The 20487-nt window shown below is 47.4% G+C and overlaps 1 protein-coding gene across 4 annotated transcripts in view; it reads left to right on the top strand.

The window, feature by feature from the left end:
* Positions 1-20487, top strand: part of LOC119455907 (mucin-17-like) — a 228556-nt gene that overhangs the window by 104770 nt on the left and 103299 nt on the right. The window lies entirely within an intron of this gene.

The raw sequence follows: 20487 nt of genomic DNA, 5'->3' as shown, positions 1-20487 counted from the left end.
GACTCACTGAAGAGGTAAATAGATAATCTAGATTGGTACATGACTCTCTTGGAATTGCAACTAGGTTACTCTTCTCTTCCCTTTGTTCATTTCCCAAAATAGGCCTAGATCCATCGTGGCCAGACGCGCTGCTTAAAGCGTAACAAAACACTAGTTAGGGACAAGACAGACGAGGGGAACATTGTCTGTCTTGTTGTTTCTAACCAGTCCTTTGCTATGCTTTGGCAGCGCGTCTAGCCGTAATGTCTCTCCGTGCCCCCATCGCAGTATCACTATCATAGAACCGTCATTTTAATACATAATTACCTCTGGCTTACCGTGAGCAAAGGTTTGGCATGCTAGAGAGGACTCAAAAGCGAAAGGCAGGTGTTTATATCATAGGCTTATATCGCCTTTTCGAGGCGGTAATCATTAGTTTAGTGAAAACAGAAAACTAAAATGTATTGCACTACATTGGAAATTGAACAAAGAATCATCTTGTAAACTTGTGGATTTTTTTGTGCAAAAAGATAGCTATCGCACGCGCCAGAATAGTAAGAAAATAGTGATGTCATAGTTGCGGCTTCGCCGAATTTGCCGCACAATATATATATATATATATATATATATATATATATATATATATATATATATAATGGAGGGGGTTCTTTTTATTTTGTTTCCTGTTAATCAATGTTCGCCCATATAAGTAAACCAAACAGAATTTCGGAGGAGTAGGCTACGACTTAAAACGGTTCAACTGTTTATATTTAGCGTCCCTGTGATGCCACTGGATGAAAAATACGAAGTGGGCTAGACCGGATTGGTGTAATATGACGGTGGGGAATGCATGTCTCCTTGGTGGACATCACAACCGTGGCGTCTGAACAGTCACAGTCCTGCATGTTGCCTTTTCAGTTGTTGGATAGCACAATAGGAAGCCCAGAACGCCTGGGCGTTTCTGACCGCTGAGCCGCGCTCGAGGGTCAATTTCTATATAACTCCGGACACGAGAACCTCAATCTAGCGGACGCAGAAAACATCGCACAAGCGATTTATCATTACTTTCCGCTGATTCAGGCAAGATTGACTGAGCGAAAAGTAATAAAAGAAGGAAAGGAAACGTCTTTCATTGATATCATTGCCCTCGCAGTCCTCGCGATATGGACAGTGTGCCCTGTCATTTGTACTAGAAATACTTGCCACCGTGGGCCTCACACATATGTCTTCGAATTGCGCCTCACGCCGTAAGTGGAACCGCGGCAATCTAGTTTGCGCCTGAAAAATAATTCGTTCTCTGCCCTTCCAACCTCTACGCGAAACTTCACAGAGCTTCCAACCGACGTCCTCACGGACAAAGTGACGGAGCACGATTATTTAGTTTCGGGTGGCAGCAGTTTCCCAACACCGAAGTTTGCTGCGAGAAGACCCATCGAAAAAACAACAACAAAAAAACAAGAAGGTTCACTGCACTTGACATCGAATGGCCCGATTTTAAGGGACTCTACGACAAGGTGGGACGCCGTGTGGGGCAACCTATTTTTTCCAGCATCGAAAAGAGAGAGGGCAGTGTTTCTAGAGTAAGGTGCCATTTAGCCAGGAAGTGTTACGAGATCCAGGGCGGCCACTTTTCCGAAGGACCTTCACGACAAAAATTCTATTGTCCAGCCTGTAGCGGTGAGGTGAACGAAGCGCTCTTTAGCTGCTGTGCTTCTTCTTTCTTTTCGTCGAAATTGGAGCCAGATCGATTGGATTGAGTGTCTTGCCGTCCTGAAGAACTGCGTTGATGCGCCCGCGTGCTCTTTCGGTTGAAAGTGACAATTGCTTTCTCGGCGCCATCTATACATTGACCATCTTCTCGGCGTTTCCGTGCAGCGATATTTGAGAACTGCTTCTTGCCTCTATACCGTGCACTCGACTTAGAGTGAAGATCAACATGGTACTTGCAATACGGCTGTCCACTGCTGGCAAATGGTGAAGAGCTCAGCTTCTGTAGCGCTAAATTAATATACGACGACGTCCTGCTGCGCATCGCAATTTCCTCAAAGCCTTCCTCATTCTCGCTTCGCCGGCAACAGTTCATCCTCCACCCTAGCGAAATGTTTTCCTTATTTTGCGCAGCATCGTCAGGTAACCCGCTTTCACAGGAAGTATTCTTGAAGGCAGCGAAAAAGAAAAAGGACAACGACCTATTTCATTCAAATAATAATCGGTGCGGAAGAATAATAATCACACCAGGAAAGCACGTGTTTTATTGCTTATCATTTTAAAAATTGTGTCTATATGTCTGCAGTGCCTCAGGTGGATATTATTTTCTTTTTTTTTTCTTTTTTGTCGCCATTCCACCTACCCTATATATATATATATATATATATATATATCAAATGTCGGATAGAATACTGACCAACAGAAAGCATTGATATAAAAAAGTACACCGTTTCGACTCTTACTAAGTGTGTGTCTTGATTGACTGGGTGGTATTGCTTCACCTTTGGCGATCATTGCCGTCGTCTTTGTCAATAAAACGATCACCTCGAAACACATATTCGTCGCCGAGATACTCCCTATTTAGTCCTGTGCCATGTACTCTGGTAAAAATAGGAGCTTCCCCGTTTTTTAAGCTCGCATTGATAATATCCTGGCTTAGATGGCAGTAGACCAGGTGCCAAATTCACAAAGCTTTTTCGTTCTTAAGTGATTCTTTCCATTGGCCAACTGCTTTCGCTAATCACATGTCCAGCATCGTGATTGGCTGGAAGTTGCTCTTGCGAAATAATTTAACGTAAGATATCTTTTGTGAATATCGGCCCAGAATTACAGTCTGAAATTCCTGAGCTCCACTTCTGGCTACACAAATTTGCGGATATGGAATCTTGCTTTCCTTGGTTCCCCGATGAACGGTGTCGAAATGTGTTCCACGAGACTATGTGGGATCAGAGATTTTACGAAATCGGTAAGACGTTGCGAGAGCTTCGACAACGTTTGTTCGTTCTCGAACAGGAGCATCGAATGCTTAGTAACAGTGTGGAATTCAGAGGTGCGGCATTTATTGCGGCATTAATGACGAAATGCGTTGGAATCCACTCCGCCATTGCCATCAATCTGTCGCCTAGAGAGAGAAAAGGAGTAAGGGAAAGGCATAGGACGGCTAACCAGGCTGCGCCCGCGTACCTCATGGAATTCTACGGGTTTGATTTGATGCCATTCGGATATACGGCGCGAACTAAACTGTCTAAAAATCTGGGCACAAGAGGCTGAAGCGGAGACAGAACACCATACCATATACAGCGTTGCATGAATGCTCCGGCTCGCGTCTACCGTCGCTCCATAGCCCGAATTCACAAAAACTTCTTACGCTAGAATTGTTCGTAAGAAAGAATCTCAGCCAATCCGGATGCGAGACATATCATTATCTAAGTCGACCGGTCAATGGCAGAGAGCACTTACGAAAGAAAAGCTTTGCGAATCTGGCGCCAGTTTCCTTTGAACAGCCTCAACATCACGTCTGCCCGTTTAAAGAGAGATGTGACATCGAGGTACCCTGCTTTCTTTTTGTCAGCCCCGCCTATCGGTATGGCATAGGCTTTTTCCTCGCGAACAGTTACACTGGAACTGCTTGGCAACTATACAGTACATGAGTGTAGTTGCAGGAGTAGATGGTATTTCACCTTGTTTAAACCTCGGTGAAACTCTTATCTCTCCGGCGTCTCCGCCAATGCTTATTTTATTGCGCGTCTAGTAAATACTACGACGTACTCATCAAATGAGTACGTCACTTACTTTGCTCTTTCAGACCAGGCAGGCTTGAAGAAAAAGTACGATTTTTAATACCTACTGCAGCAATTATAGTATAATGGTGAAGTTTGTGAAAGAAGTCTTACTATTCAGAGCATGTTAAAATGCTGGGGCTTTACGTGCCAAAACCATGATATGACTATGAAGCACGCCGTAGTGGGGGACTCCGTATCAATTTCGAGCACCTGCGGTTCTTTAACGTGCAGCCAATGCACGGTACGCGAGTGTTTTTGCATTCCAACCACATCGGAATGCGGCAGCCATGGCGGGTCATTCAGAGCACGTCTGCGGCCTTCAGACACAGCTTGTACTCGTACGGAAATAAATAATTAAAAACATAAAAGGGAAAGTGAAATTTTCGTGCTGCCATTTCAGGAAATTAGTTTAGAGATAACTGGAACTGACTAATGAAATAATTATTTCGGTAGCCTAATAACGTTCGGCGGTTAAGATTAAAGAAAAAGGGAAAAAAGGCAATGGGAAGTCATACGTTACAATACCTTCTTAAAGATGCCTCCAAAGCCAAGTATGCTTTCACCGGAGAATTGTGTCAGATAGCAGGGCAGAGGTGTTAGTTTCGGGGGCGCACATAAGTAATACGGTTGACTCTGACACGTGCGCGTGTGAAGAGTCAACCGAACTGCAGTTAGCGCTGTCGAATCGGCATTCCAGCATCAAGAGCACGAATCCCTACCGGCACTCCCTGAAAGTTCAAGGTGTTGGTCTCATTGAAAGAATGCAGTTCTGAAGCCAGGATAGGTTGGTCGTGGACCATAGTCGCGGCCTATTGACATGGAAATCAATAGGAAAAGAAAGCAAAGTGAAAAGAAACACGAGAGAAACAACTTTAAAGAAAGACTTGAGGCAAAACTGGTAGGTCGATTGTTGAAAGAGGCGAAACACAGGAAGTGGAAACGTGACATGCGAAATACTCGAAGTAAGCTTTTCTACTCCATTAAGTTGGCTCACACAAGATGACTGACCTCCCACTAACGGCATCATTAGCCGAAGGTGGGTTGCAAGCAGCAATGATGCAGTAACAAAGAGATGATGACAAAAATAGCAGCCCCAGCTTCTGCGCTCATACTTTATTTCTACTTCTAGGGTGACTTCCGCCATCTTGTACTGTCTTGTCAAACAATACGTGCGGGTCGAACAAGGTAGGCTGGGAAGTGCACATGCACAATTTTGCATCATCCTCTATAAAAGCTGGCTTACCATCAAGGACGCTAAATGACGTTATGAGTGCCACACTTTACTCAGTTCAGAAGGTATGCGCTCAGCACATGGCTTGCAGATGACTTGAATGCTCATATTCTTTTCCATTACTTTACTGAAATATAAGCGCCGCACATGCATCGGGGCCTATCAGTGTCTCATGACTGTACTACAACCCTTAAGTATAGCAGCTATGAGTCCTGGATAAGGACGATTATATCAGAGCACAAAGCTTTTTCTATGCACATACTACGTATACAAGAACGGATGCTGGTCTTTTGGGTATATTACACTGCATCACTAAAACCAAGAGCTCGTATCATACAATGAGACGGAGCTGAACACCATTGATCGCTATGGTATTCAGCTAACTTTGTTGTCTGTGTTTATCGCGCTTATAGTTTCAGCGTGATACGCATGTTATTTTCCTCGCGTGCAAGAAAAGTGAGCTACAAGAAAAGAGGTACAAAAGAGCAGAGTTTAAGAAACATCTACTTCGCTCTCCTATGTATTGGTATTCCCGCTGACAAGAAAATTTACTCGGAAAGCCGAAAGCAAGAAGAAATTCAATCGCGGCAAGAACCAAAGCTGATTCACTATCTAGTGGGAAATTAGATGACACCGCCCTGCGGGGATGTTATATTGCAAATTCGAAAAAAAAAGTGGAGAAGAAGAAGGTGTACGTCGTCGGTTCCCCTTTTTCTTGCCTATTCTGGGTCCCCTCGCGGGGCGTTACGCAATCTACCTTCGCTCCTGGCCGTCATTACTCGGCGCCTGCATATCTTCTCAAGCAGGAGAGAACGCAATAAACACGCCGTGGCCCGTTTCTGTTGCTTCGAGCGGTGTCACGCAACCTGGGAAAGAGAATGATCGTTTCGTATAATACACGGCGTCCTGTTAGCGCCCGGTGCTCAGCTCGCATATGCTGTTGGGCCGCAGGGCGGGAAAGAAGTTCGGGCCCACCAATCTAAGGAGACTCAACTTTTCTTTCGCCGTCGACACTTCGGCTGCCGCCCTCCGTGCCGCCTAGCGGTTCGCAATGCGTGCATGCCGCGGCCATATTTCATGTCGTAGGCACAGAGAGAGAGAGAGAGAACCAGTCTTCCGCTTCTTGAATGCGCGCTCGCTCGGCAGCGAACTCGGGTCATCCCTTTACGTTCGCCTTTCTCGCGGGGCCGAACCCTCGGGGCGTAGTTGTCGCCGACGTCGAAGGAAACGCCGCCGAGACGCCTAGAGCAGCATAGTCCAAGAAAAAAAAAAGAAAAAAAGAAAGCAGGATAGCTTACACGTAAAGGCCTCAACCACGAGTGGCAATTACAGGGCCGAGCAGTTTCATTACTCCGACGGCGCCCGTTTCGCTCTCGGCATTTCTCTCTTTCGCCTCGGCGCTACGGTTGCGATCACTGAGGCCTTGGCGCCCTACATTTTTTTGTTGCCGACGCCGTGAAGCCTTTGCGTGCATGCGCCGAGCTGTAGTGTGTGTGCGTGTTCGCGCGTAATGTGTGTCTGTGTATGCGTGTGCATGCGCCGGCGTGCGGTGCACGAGTGAGTGCGGGTGAACACCTGTACGTGTGTGTATTTGTTTTTTATACGTGTGTCAGTTTCTGCGTGTCCCTGTTGGCGCATGTGCGCGTGCGAATGTGCTTATGGTGTGCGTAGAAACATGACACCTCCCCCCTTTCTCTATGCCCTCCCTGAAGGCTACGTTTCTATTTTTTTTTTCTGTTTTATCTTCTCGTTGTAGTTTCGTTATCCGTGCAGTGTTCCTTCGCGACGTCTCGACACTATTCGGTACCTGCTTACTTCTGTTTTTAAAGCTGCGAGCGGCTGGTTTAGTTTGGTTAGTGTACACCTTCCGAGCTGGCGCACGCTCTCCTAGCTCATTCGGTGCTTTTAGTCGTGGCCTGTTAGATGGCCCTCTCGATAAAAGCTCTCAGCGGCTCCGACCTGTTCTCGTATTTATTTTTTCTTCGCACTTTTGTTTTTCTTGACTTTTAATCCATTTTGGCTCCCACCGCGGCGGAACTAAAGAGGCGTTTCACGCCGACGAGGACTCGGGCGAGAACTAGCGTAATTTGATAACACCCCAAGATACAAAAATAAAAATAAAAAAAATAATAAAGTAAGATATTGAAGGAGACGTGGGCGCGAGCTATGGAACGCTAATTTCCAGTGCGTGTCGCGGAAATAAAGCTGTTTGACAGCAAATCTCAACAAGAGCAGAGTAATGCGCCGGCGCACTGCTGTTGTGATTCACTTATATCCTCTACGTTGGCGGTTGTGACAGAGTGTAAGCAGTGCAGCAAAAAGAGGTAGCGACTTCACTGGGGAGGAGACTATTTTGTAGATGACCATATAGGGGATATATGATATCTTGTAATCTTATCCCTTACGGCTGAGCCAGCTTCGTGGGCCTTGGAGCTGGAATACTGAAACAGCTGTATCGCTGAAAAGCTTGCTACTAATTCTTGACCAGACGATATTGATCAAACATTTATTGCTGCTCGGCGCGCACGTGTGTTATCATCTTTCCAACTGCTTTATTAAAGCGGTATAGCAGCTTTCATTTATGTATGTTCTTGTTTTGCATGTTTTGTTCTTCGCGTTGTATTCGACGAGGGCGAGGATTTGGCCATAGCGGCTGGCGAATCTGGCCTTACATCGCGTTGGTTCTAATACTACAACGCCCGTAGCAGGAAATATTGCAAGTTTCACGACTGGCTCGTGAAAGTTTTGATTAGACAGTTTTAGTATTGCGGAAATGGCACCACGCTAAAAGCAAAGAAATAGCGGGGTCAGACTGCGCATGCTCAGAACGCTATTTCAGTTTTGCGCGTAGCGTGCGTCCGCTATTTTTCGAATATAGCGGAGACGCTAAACGCACGCTAATTTTTTAGCTTTGGAAACATGGCGGCACCCTCAGCCCTTTGGCTTGACCATGCAGGCTCTTTTCAAGGCTTGGCGTGGATCCACACGGCTAGTTTGGTTGTCGCGCTGCTTAGTTTGCTGCTTTGACTACTCACAGCTAGATGGCGCGGCGAAGTTTTGCGCTTAGTGGCGCATCGTTGTCTTACGCTATAATAAAACTCTATCGAACAGCGTTCCGCAAAGGTTTAGCGTGCGTAACACTGACGCTAACGCAAACATTTTCTGCAATACTAAAACTCTCTATTGTCTACTACTTCTTGTGAATCACCAGTCCTGGCTGGCAGGTTTCCAACCATCACTTACTTTCACACGAATACCGAACAAAGCCTATCCGATAACCACCGCTTCTGATTTGTAGAGAATACTGTATATGTATAGTGCAAACTCATGGTTCTATCTGCTTGTTCTTATGGACATGATTCGTCCCCGACTAGTACATAGGACCGGTTGACCCATGTTTGTCCCGGCGAAAAACGTGATCATATAGGATCGCGTTTTTCGCACTATGCATTTTGACTTAGGTATTGCAATAAAATAATAAACAAATTGTGACACATTCGCCTAATTCGAGATGTTTAAACGACTATGAGTTACATTATTAAAATTATACGTATAATATCTCCAACATTTACTTGGTAGTCCTTCAGTAGCACAGGAAAAAAATGAACCAAAGAAAGCGGTCTACAATGTATAACGTAGTCGTAACAAAGGTACCACGCTATCATTTCATTTCATTTCTTTTTCTTTTTTTTTTTTGCAGCTGCCGTTTTACACGTTGTTCCTGTCATCCGTGCTTGCCTTGCATTTAGGTTACCCGTCAATGCTGCACGTGTCCTAAATCAGATCAATAAATTGCATTACGGCGTTTACCTTAAGGCCCTACAGGCAAACTGATTTAAACATAACGCCACCTGGCTTTTCTTTAATGAAACTACTCAACACAGCGAAGGCAGACTGCAATGGCAAGAAGCAGCGAGCGAGGAAACACTTTCGGTCGATGGCTCGCTTCGAAGGTCGTAAAACTTTAAAAAAGCTGTTGACTCGCCGCTCGCTACTGCGGAGGAATCTTGGACGGCGACGGCGAGCCTTGATGACCGCCGCGCGGTCCAGCTGTACGTGTTTTCCTTGCAGCCTATAACCGGCTGCTATATAGTCTCCACGGCACACAGAGCACTGCCGCTCGTTTGCTGCAGTTGAAGGTCAGGCTCTGTCCGACGTTGTCGTCGTCGTCTTCTGCTGCATTCCAAAAGTGCGTGTGCTCGTGCGTCCCTCGTTCGGCGATGACCAGCAGCAGCGGCTGCAGCCATCTGGCAAGTGCGACGCCACGTATAAGTAGTCTCTCCTGGCACATCGATGAGCGAAGAGCTTTAAACGGGCGAGGTCTTCTTGTTCGCCCACCTGTTTCCTCGAGCCCACTTCCATTAGGGAATGAAAGAAGATAGCGTCGTTAATCGAGGGGCGCAATTACGGATCTTGGTGGTGCTTGCTGGTATAGTGGTATGGTGGTGGCGGTAGCAATGATGACGCTAGTTCACATCTTCCTTTTTTTTTCTTTTTATTTCTCTCTGTCGAGTTGCACGCCGCGATGGCAGAGTTTGCAAGACTTGTCCGTATCGCGTAACGAGTTCTGCACGCGGAAACCCTTGGCGGCGGCGGCCTTGGATATTTCGAGAGGATGATCGAGGCTTTGGCGAGCGGCTGAACCACGATGTGGTTCGCCCGTCACATAACGGAAAAGCGCGCACACAAGGGCGCGAGTTTGGCTATATACACTCGATGCGGATTTAAACGGTGCGTTACGTCATCTATACATGAGTGTAGCCGGAGAAATGGCTTTTGCGTGATGGAGGCTGAGAAAAATATAGGTATATAACGATGATATGTTGACAGTGGCGTGCCTATTAAGGCGTATTAAAATAGCCGAGCCTACCTTGTACGCACGGCGATAAAAGCTGGGTGTGACTTTTGCAGGTGCGGCTGAATTATGGCCGGTTGGATAAGGGATCTTTGCAACCGCGAACAGCTAAAGAAATGAGGAAATGAGAGGAAAAGGAGGAGAAACGCAGCGCAACATTTTTTTTTCTTATTTTATAGTTCTCATTCTCTCCGTTTTCTTTCTCTCTCTTCTTTCTTTCTCGCAACAGTGAAAAAGAAAGAAAAGAGAGAAAAAAAAAACCTGTGAATGGAGCAGCTTTCAATACGCCATCGCCTGTGAGTCTTACCAGGCTATTTTCCGCGTAGTTTCGCAGGCTGGCCGGCGAATGGCGACGCAAAGAGTGGCCTGTTGCTAGGCTGTAAGAGTTGATTGAGGAATTTCCCGGGTAGCTGCACGCCAGAGAGAGAACACACTAACTCACTTGACGACGAGAAAGGTTTCTGGCTTGTTCCGGTGCTTCGAATACGTAGACGAAGGGGTGTGGGGGGTGTCGAAGCTGCGACATAAACTTGTTTTGCCTGTACGCTGAAGATTAGAGCCATACATGCCATAAAGGTACCAACGTAATCCCGGCTTTGCTGCTTTTTGCCGCGATTAAAGCGTCCCACCACGAGAATTACCGGGGGCCTCAATTGATTGTGCACTGTTTGTGTACTGTTTGCGGTCTGTGCTAAAATTCATAGCAATGTATTTCTAACCTTTTACACTGGTTGTTGTGCAGAGATAAACTTTGTTTTTTTTTTCTTTTGATTAATGCCAGAATATCAGCTGATCGGTATGGGAGCTGAGCTCTTGTCAAGTTTCTCCACCTTTAGTCCGGCTTTGAAAGACGAGGAAATCAACGTGAACTTCGATTGGGCGGTTTTCTTAAACTACAACTAAGCGCCGTAGAGACACGTTATTATTGTTGTTTTCAAATATATATTGTAAACATTTGCTCTCAAAACTTGGAAACACCTGCCGCTTTGCGAGCTCGTTCACTTGTGACTTTCACGTGTACATATTGCGCCGAAATTGAGCTCACACATGCAAATTACCTCTCTTGTGTTCGTGGAAGCGGAGGCTTGCTTGCGAAACCCCGACTACGTTGCACAGTGTCTGAGCTGCACAATGGTATGTGGCGCTCGAGCTTTACAGATAATAATTATAGCCGTAGCCTAAAGCTGAAAACTAAAATTTAGCAGGTACTCTAACAAATATGTCGTCATTAATGTTAGATCAACTATTTCATAAACAGTGCTTTAGAAAACTTAGTTGCGTAGTTTCATGTGGCGACATCAGCGTTAAGTGGGCAAATAAATCGTTCCAGGAGTGTTCGAGTCACGTTAGGCTTATCTGGTTAAGCTTTCGGCGATATAGATTCACGCGGATCTTATGCAACAATTATCTGTAAAAAGGATGCACAGTTGGGCGAGTTGGTACGGTAGCATATTTTTGGTCTATAGCGCAAAGGGACACAGACGAAGACTAGAAGAAGACAGGGCGAGCTCTCGTCCTGTCTAAGACACCTCGCAGGAATTATTACGCGTAAATCCCATGCCTCTTTAGAATACAACTGATGCCCTTAAGTGCACCTCAGATGCAGCAATCGACTGCGCTACCCACTTACGGGCTAGGGGCGCTCTAACGTAAGGTTATTCCAATCTGTTTCTATCCCAATTCTGCTGCTAGCCCTCCATGATTGGCCAACATTTTTTAGCACCCCCCCCCCCCCCCCCCCACCCTCTTCCACTAGTATGTCACGCGACGTAATGAAAAGCGCGACAACTTCCCATCTAATATGACGTGTACACATTGATTATGCATGATCAGGCTGAACAAACAAACCAAAAAATATTTCTCATTCTACGCCTTTTTGCTATTAGCCCTCCGCTATAGGTAAAAAAGTTTCGGTCTGCGCCCACTTCGCATGTCTCGCACCACGTCACAAAAACGCGAAAACCCACGACGTAAAAGTTATATGTACGTACTAAAGATGCGTTATTATGGCGAATAAAAGTGTAATACTTTCGGAATAGCAGGAGACTGCCACCGTTCAGAAAGGAATAAAATGTGACTGCCTGCCAATTCTCTGGCACTGCAGCTGGCGACTCGGAGCTGTCAATTAAGGAGAATCGATATATCTGCGTATAATAATAAAAAAAAACATTTTTGCAGCAGTATAAAGTGGTCGAGCCTTGCCGGCACGTATACGACATCACTCTGCCAACTATTCTTCGCTGCGGATCAATTTTAGTGGAATCTTTAACCTTCCCTTGTAAGCCACCGCGATTTCCGACCAGCCACCACAAGCAAAGCAATCGCTGACACCAACACCACCCTCCTTATACGGTTATCTAATAAGTAGCAGCTATAGGGACTTTTGCTGAATCGCTAGAATAACACTGAAATGAAATTGTTGTCGGTCGTGGTGCGTGTGAACGGCGAAGGCTAAGAGCTTATGCGTTGTTTCAGAGTAATGTGGCACTCAGTGGAAGCTACAGCTTACTTCATCTAATCAAGTGCCCGATCTCACGAAAAAAAAAAAAAAACTAGTCTCTATTTATTTTACGCCACGTGTTCTCTTTCAAAACCACGTGCGCTCATTTTTGACATGTACTCGCATCCCAAAAGAAATACCATATTGAGTCAACAAAAGCTCAACATAAAGCCATTATTTTTATGACAAATTTCGTAAGCAATTCCTCCACGTCAAAGCGTTGCCTGTCCAGTGTCGGGAGTCGTCTGGGGCGCCGCAGTTTGTCTTGCATAATTTCAGCTTCCGCGGAACATAATTGGGGAAAAAAAGTTGGGAAAAAAAAGCCAATGGCAGAGTTTCGATGTTCGCCATTATGAGCTCATTGCTGTTATAAAGCGCAGGAAATTGAATCTGCCACTTTAGCCAGCAGTGAACGTAGAACAATATAGAACATGTTTTCCGTGGCACTACAACGAAGCAACGTTCACAGCGTCCGAAGCACAGCAGACGATAAGTGATCGCTTTTGTCACCGTGCGTGACTTGACCCGCGATAGTTGGACACTCCTAGCTGCACTACCAACCAACTGGACAATGGCCGTTTTTCCCATTTCATGCTACGCGAGGTCCGTAGTGTAATCGCGGCTGAAACCCTTTGTGTGCACTTCGGCTGTCATTTGAACGTGATCCTTGACTTACGTGCGATAGACATGAAGTGGCCGTCGAATTTGCTCTGTATGTACGGCTGCCGCCTATTTCGATATTTTCGCTATAAACAGACTTGTCAATGAAGTGGTTCCACTTTGTAGTTGGTCGGCCATCTTCGAAGAACGAATGTCTGAGCTGTCTTTCAGATATTTTACTTTTATTCCTCTACTTTCACTTCCTTCTTTGACTACTTTGCATCCGGGGTTGCGGGCGATATGGAATAGCCCGGGTCCAACTCGAATGAGTCTCCTTTTATATATAAAGCGCGTTGCACTCAATCTCGAAGTGGTTTACGTGAGAGCGACGGGACAGCATGAAAGAAAAACTGCGTCTTAATACAAGACACAACCGAGCAAGACCGGTTGCGAAAATTCAAAACAAAGAATGATTGATCCGTCGGAGCCATCTAGAAAACCCGTTTCCGTCATTTTAGAAGCATTCCTACTTCGATACTAGGGGCCAATTTCAGAGGCAGATGGGCGATTGTAAATTGGTTTTGCGAGCCAGTCAGACAGTCAATATAGTGCGTTGTCTGTTGTCCGTATAGTATTGCTTTGAGCTGATTCTATTATCTGTTTTTTTTTATCGTTGAAGTTCAGGCTACAGGTCGCCTTCCCTTTTCGTACATTACTGGGGCAGCCGTCTGCTAACTTAAAATGGCTTTTTTTTCCCTTGCGCTTTTGTTTGATTCAGCAGGTTGTTTCTTTCACCCTTTCGAAACAGCACTTCTCGAAAAGGCATTGGCGCCAATGTTGGCGCCGTAAAATTCAACCTTATCGAGACGGGGTTGCAGGAAAGTACCCTTATGTCTATATTGTTTTTTTTTTCTCTCAGTTACGACTTTTCTATTTCTAGTGATGAGGAATCTTCTGTTAACAGGCATTCTTGCTTGCGAACTTTTATACTTATTGTTATTTTTTCTTGGTGTTAGATTTCTTCAAGAATAAAAACATAAGAAGGAGAAAAAGAAAGAAGAAAGGAAAGAGAACTCGAAGAAACGACTAGCGGAGAGTTTGAAGAGTTCTCGACTGACACGCCACAAATACAGAAATCTAGCGCAACGCATTGACAAGTAGGCCTTTCCATCGATGCGCGCGCAATGTTTCTCAAAGAGCACGTCCCTCATTTGGCGCCCAAACACTTGACTATTGTTATGTGAGGCGACGCCATGAACCAAAAATATATTTAGGGCAACTCGAAGGAAAGCGTAAATGCGGAACCTCGAACAGAGTCAGGTGGCTGGAATGAGTGTGTCAGGATGAGGAGGCCTTTTTTGCTTCAACTTATTATTCTTGTTATTATCATTTCATGGACACTTATAAACGTCACACACCGAGAAGGAAAAGCAGGCTAGCAATTGTTTCCTGAAAGGGACGTCATATCCAGCTGCTTGGAGAGGGGGAAAATAAAGAAGGGAAAAAGTGAAGGGGTAGGCACAGCACCATGCATCACGCACAAAATAGGAGTAGCCGATTGTTGTAGCTGGAAAGAATACTAGGAAAGCGTTGAGAAGGCCGCGTATCGACGGGAAGCTCAACCGTTTGCATGCAAGAAGCCAGCCGATCACATTGAGAGGGACATCTCTTATGACAGGGTAAACTTGCAGGTGAGCCTCAATCGAAGCCTTGACTCAGCAATGCTGACAAGAAATTTGAAATGATGAGGACGAAAGCGGCATTTCGAAGGAACATAAACGGCAAGGTCTATTCAAAGGCTCAAATCCAGGCCACCATGGCGCAGAAATGTGATATATTATCCGATATGTACCAGCTCGCCCCCGTCAATGCTCTCGTCTGATGATAGCTTTTAGAACATCACGTCAGTGAGCGAATTCATTCACACGCCGCACACCGTGGTGCTGGCACCTGTCCTTGCCGGTGTTGTCGAAGGGACATATCAAGAATTATGCGTTGCGTTTGCTCAAAGCCACCTGTAGGGTCTAGTCCAGAGCAGACGCTAGGTCAATCGCTTCCGGTTGCGTGCAGGTGGCGCTGCGGACATAATTGCACCATGCTTCTCAGGTCACGCAGTAAACGAAAAATGGCCCGACTTGTTTCTCCGCCTGACTTGCGGACACGCTTAAGAATACCACAGCAGCAGCGTAAAGTCATAGCAACAGGCCATATAGCAACGAGTCGTAGCAGGAAGCCATAGCCACCCGTCGTATGAATAAGTCAGCTGGCCCGCCTCGTGTAGCTCTAAGCAAACGAAACTCAGTTATAGGTCAAAGTCACGCGTGTGGACAGGCTGACTGCTCATCACCCACGATACGTGTCATCACCTACTCAAGCAGCATCCAGACCAGCGCGTCGCAAATGGAATGTTCCCGCCGCGTGTTCGCGGTCGAGGCTTGCCTCGTCGCGCTAGAGCGCAACTACTCAAGCTAAGGGTTGGCTGTGTTAATGTGCATGAACGTTTACACCGACAAGGACGTGTGACTAGTCCATCGTGTACGTCTTGCGGTGGCTGCGAGACACTTCAGCACCTCATATTGGAATGTCCCGCTTTCAGTGCGCAACGCAAATCACTAGTGAGGGACTACCATCTCCTTGGCCTGCGGTGTACGACTCTAGATGAATGTTTATACCCCAGTGGTTGTGCTTCTCGACGTGATCAAGCTCATCGTGCTCTCCTTACTTTTCTAGAAGCAACGAACTTAGGGGCACGTTTGTAACCCGCAGCAACTATTTCTTTTATTTTACATTCTATAGTAGCTTGACCTGCAGGGACGGGCCCTACTGTATGTTGTACTTTATTCTTTGAGATTTGTCATCTCGCTCTTTCTTTCCTCTTTCGTCCCCTCCTTCCTATCTTTCCTTCTATGTTTCTCTCGTCCTTTCCGAAGAGTAGGCAGGCGCTGTGCCCCTTCTGGTGGCAGTTGCCAGCCTTGCTTCTCGCTTTCACTTTCATATGTATATGTTTTCAAATCAAATAATAATAATACGCGTTTATGTGTGTCTGCATGTAAGGGTGTGTGTGTGTGTGTGTGTGTGTGTGTGTGTGCGTGCGTGCGTGCGTGCGTGCGTGCGTGTACGTAGTTACGTACGTACGTACGTACGTACCGGATATAGATGGCTTGCTGGAGGCCACCCCCCGCCCCGTTCTCCTCTCCACTCGTACTAATATCGAGGCTACATTAGTGTCCTACACTCTGTGTTCTGAGTGATCTTATTACGCTTTAGTGGTGGGGTGTTTCCTTTCCAGCAATGCTTTATGGTTAACGGACTAGCATTCGCGGCGTCTACAGTGGACGGAAGCTGGCCTGTGGCGCGGAAAAGAGTACATTTGCATGCAAATGGAGCAGCGCTCAAGAATTACGAAAATTGGAATGGCTTAATTCCACGAAACTGCATGAATGAGGCGAGGTTTTAACGGAGGCTGTGGCGCGCGGGAGCGGAGAGGGAACTGGGCGCTGCCACTGCATTTCGCATTCAAGTAGGGCTCGCGCCCGGAAACAATAGACTGCGGCGAATATCGCATTATGCCGCTCGCAAACGTCTGGGCAACAACTGTGCACGCGCTCGCGCGCACGCGTAGTCTCGATGTCTTAGCGTCACTGCTCGTCGGAGTCCGTTCGTGACACGCCAGAAGATTCCCTGCGCATTTCCTTCCGTCTCTGTTTTGAAAGTACAAAGCGAGGAACCAAGAAGAAGAAAAGGGAGAAAAAAATAAGGAGAACACAGCGGGGCCCTAAATGCACTGCTCCTTTCAAGTGGTAACGACCTCTCAATTTCTAGCCTTAGCGGGGACAGCGGGGACATTGTTTGAGCGTTTAAGAGACGTCCGTCTCTCGACCGGTAGCGTGCGCGCCATGCCTGCGAAGCAGAGTCGCAAGTGGTGATGCAGGAAGGGTGTCGCACTGCGCGGCCGCTCGCTTTCTTCTTCTTCTTCGCTTTTTGTTCTTTTTTTTTTCGCTCAATTAGCGCGTTCACAGACGCACGGATAATGTGCGAGAAAGGGCGAGAGTCCGAGAGCGTTCAAACAGGAGACGCCAGCTCTCGGCATCGTCTCATCTCCATGCGGACTGGCAGTCCTCTCTCTCTCTCTAGCGCCGCTCTCCCTCGTCCCAAACCCCGATGAGCACCGGCTAGCCACCACCGCGTCGCCGCTTCCGTGGACGACGACCGAGAGGGGGCTTAACGTCCCACTTCTCCGCTGCCCGGCTACGCGGCGAGCGTGAGAATCGCGAATCGACCTCGTCAGAGCGAGAGCCACACTCTCGAACCTTCTCTTTCTCCGTTTCCGTTTTGTATTTATTTATTTTTTTTGTCTTTACTAGCGGTCCATTGTGTTGGTGCGCGCTGCGCATAGCGCACACACGCCCGGCGCTCGGCCCGGCCACGCAGTTACAACGACGCGTGTAATCGTAGCACGCACCGAATGTACTGTACAGCGGACACAGTGTGTTGCGGACCCCTGCGCGAGCACTAAGACAAAACACTCTTGCCTGCTCGGCTACACTCAGGTATGCCGCTGCTCAAGAGAGCTCGCCCGGCGAAGCAGTCGTAATGTTGCATTCAACGCTGCCGCCGAACCAAGCGGGCGCGCTTCCGGTGTCTCGAAAGCGAGGCTGGCGTTCGTAAGCGCGGTTGTCGTGATCGTTCGAGGTGTACAGCCTACTATTGGGTGAGACGTTCGTTTGGCTTCTGAAAAGGCTTTGGTGGGTCGCGTGGCGGATGGCTGCTACTGGCCTGCTGATTGACGTAATTTAAATGAGGCGTTCCAGTTCATGATAGACGACTGACGGGACGGCTGACGCGCATGTTAATGCGTCTGGCGGAAGCCGGTGAGAAGCCGGAACGAACAGGTCGAACTGCTGGCACCTGTCGGCTTGATGGGATCTGGAGCATACCGAGCGGATTTAGTGAAAACGTTACTACAGTGCGCCTCGTATCGTGACGCTCGTGAAAGGCACTCGTTGGCCTGTTTATCTTTCCAGTGTGCGACCTAAGAAGCGATAAGCGCTTAGCAGTGAAATGAATAACCTGTATAGCAATTTAACTCGCGATCAAGATTCACAAGTTATCTGCCTGAGGGCCGTGTATTTATTCGCTCAAACAGATAAACGAAATACGGGAGATAGTATCAGCGCTCATGTAAGCTTTCTCGGAACAGATTCAGCAAAACATTAGAGGTGAAATTTCGCCCAACGTTCACAAAAAGTAGGGATTGTTGCATTTTGACTTTATCGCTGCTTTTTCAAACTCAACGTCCGTAAGGCTATCCTTTTGTTTGCAGGGGAGAGTTTCAGGTCAACTCGAGAAGTCCACCGCCACGTAAACAACGCAGTCAACTATGCGGTCTGCAAAGTCTTCGAGGTAGCCACGTGTCGCCAAAGAAAAATCGAAAGCTACCAAAGAGGTCAGGGAACTCGAGAACCGTCGAGGACACCGAGAGAGTCGAAAAACAAAAGCGATTGCAGGGTCGAGAGAAACAGAGAGAGAGAGAGAGAAAAAAAAAGAAGAAAGACGAAGCCTCTGTTGCTTACAAAAGGCTCGCAAGCATGGACCGTACTTAGTCTATTCTTCTCCGGGTTTCTAGCCGCCTTCCAGTTCACTGCACACACAGGCGGGCATATATGCATATTGGTTTCCCAAGAGACGAAGGGTCACTCCACCACGTCCAGACATCCGAAACCCGGTACTTTTGCAGTCGGAACCACGCACCACCAACCGTGCAACTGCAAGCACTGCCTGGATATCACCGATATCTCTCGCGGCACCTTTTTGTCTCCTCTCTCGAGAAAACGTCTATGAAGCGCGACGCTAATACCGTGCAGTGGCATGGAAGATACGACTCATACCTTCCGAAAAGTGCCTAGTGTCACCACTCCCTCTTGTGCGAAAAGCTGGCTTTGCGCACTCATAGAAAAACATTTATACTGGTCTGCTGTGGGCGGGTTATGGGCATTCATTTATAAGCACACTAGTTCAAAGATTTTTGCAGACTACGTGTTCAACTTACATCCTAAAGCTTAATCAACTACTTTATGATCGAGTGTGTGTAAGTTAGCCAGCTAACCGTGACATTTTACGATGATTTAAGCGCAATAACTGATTCAAACCAATAACTGTATCAACAGGAATAATGTCGCACAATCGGCGATGGATGTTTTCCGTTGTTGACAAGGACATGAGTGCGCGGAGTGATGAATCGACAAAGGATTTCGTCGGCATCCGGCGATTGGAAACGCGCGCATTCGGTGTTAACAGTGGGCGCCACCACAAGTGCGCATTGAATCCTGGACTTCCGCAGCCGTGGCGGCCGTTCAGCCGCCCCATCCTGGAGAACAAGTTTGTGATGGTCGACACTTTGGCTATGGAGTATTGCTGTCTATGTTCAGCGCTAGGCGCCCGTCCCAGCAAGGGTAGGTTTACGAAGTCCATGAACTCCGTACTTCTAGGCTACTCCGTGGTAATTCTGCATTGTGCGTACACACACATTGTGTGGACATCCTGTAGAGAATGGTTGATTAAAAGCGTAAGGTTCTTGGACTCTTTATAGAGCGTGAAGAAACTTCTATGCAGTTAAGAGAGAGAGAGAGTTTTTAAGGCATTCCGTTGAGGTTTAACTGGCGGCATACCTATAGCATACTACTCCAGATGGATATGACGAAATTAAATGATAGGCAGAATGGGCGCACAGAAAATGCAGTTAAATGCTATGCGCCGCCCACTGAAAGTGCTGGAACTAAAATTTTAGACCTAATAGATATGCGAAACGAATATTTCCGAGGGCGAGTGACACTCACTCGCGGATCGCTTATCTTTGCGAAAACAGCGTTACGGAATCGGCTCAGGTTTAACAGACGCGAGCCAACGCTTTTCGCAACGATGCAGGGTACTACTAGTGGGTCGTAGTTTGTAAGAGCCGCACCGATGGCACGCAGCGGTACAGTGGTCGTTTCGTCGACGAGAAATCTCTCGCGTTTTGACCCGGGGGCGCCGAACGCTCGCGACAAAACGCCCGCTACCCGCGGCAAAAAGCGCGCATGCCGATCTACTTAAGGAGGTCATCGCGATAAGGCACTCGTGCACTGTTTCGAAGGGCCCGCGCTGTCCGTGCCGCCGAGACACAGCGGCAGCTGCGCGCCTTGCATTCGCAAGGGCGCACGCAACGACACCCTTGTCTCCACCGCCTGCCGCAGCAACGTCGTTGGTGTGGAAACTGAAGGGTTGCCGCCGCCGCTCGCCCTATAGCTTTCCCGCCTTGCCTGCTGAGCTGGAGCCAATTAACGCTCCCCTCCCCCCCTCCCCCGTTGTTGCTGCTTTGCCGGAAAGCAACAGGGCAGTGCGGCGTAGCCGCTCGACTATAGTGAGCCAGCTAGGGGGTATAGCGTCGCAGCTCCCGGTAGGCGTCGCGGATAACGGTGGGCTGTGATCGCCGGTTCCGTGGCCGAGACGTTAATTGATACCCCGCCTCTCTCTAGTCGAACGTCCCCCTTGTTTCTTGTTCACTTTCTTTCAC

The sequence above is a fragment of the Dermacentor silvarum genome, chromosome 6 (genome assembly GCF_013339745.2).
Source record: "Dermacentor silvarum isolate Dsil-2018 chromosome 6, BIME_Dsil_1.4, whole genome shotgun sequence".
NCBI lineage: Eukaryota > Metazoa > Arthropoda > Arachnida > Ixodida > Ixodidae > Dermacentor > Dermacentor silvarum.
This window is presented reverse-complemented; position numbering and strand designations above follow the sequence as displayed.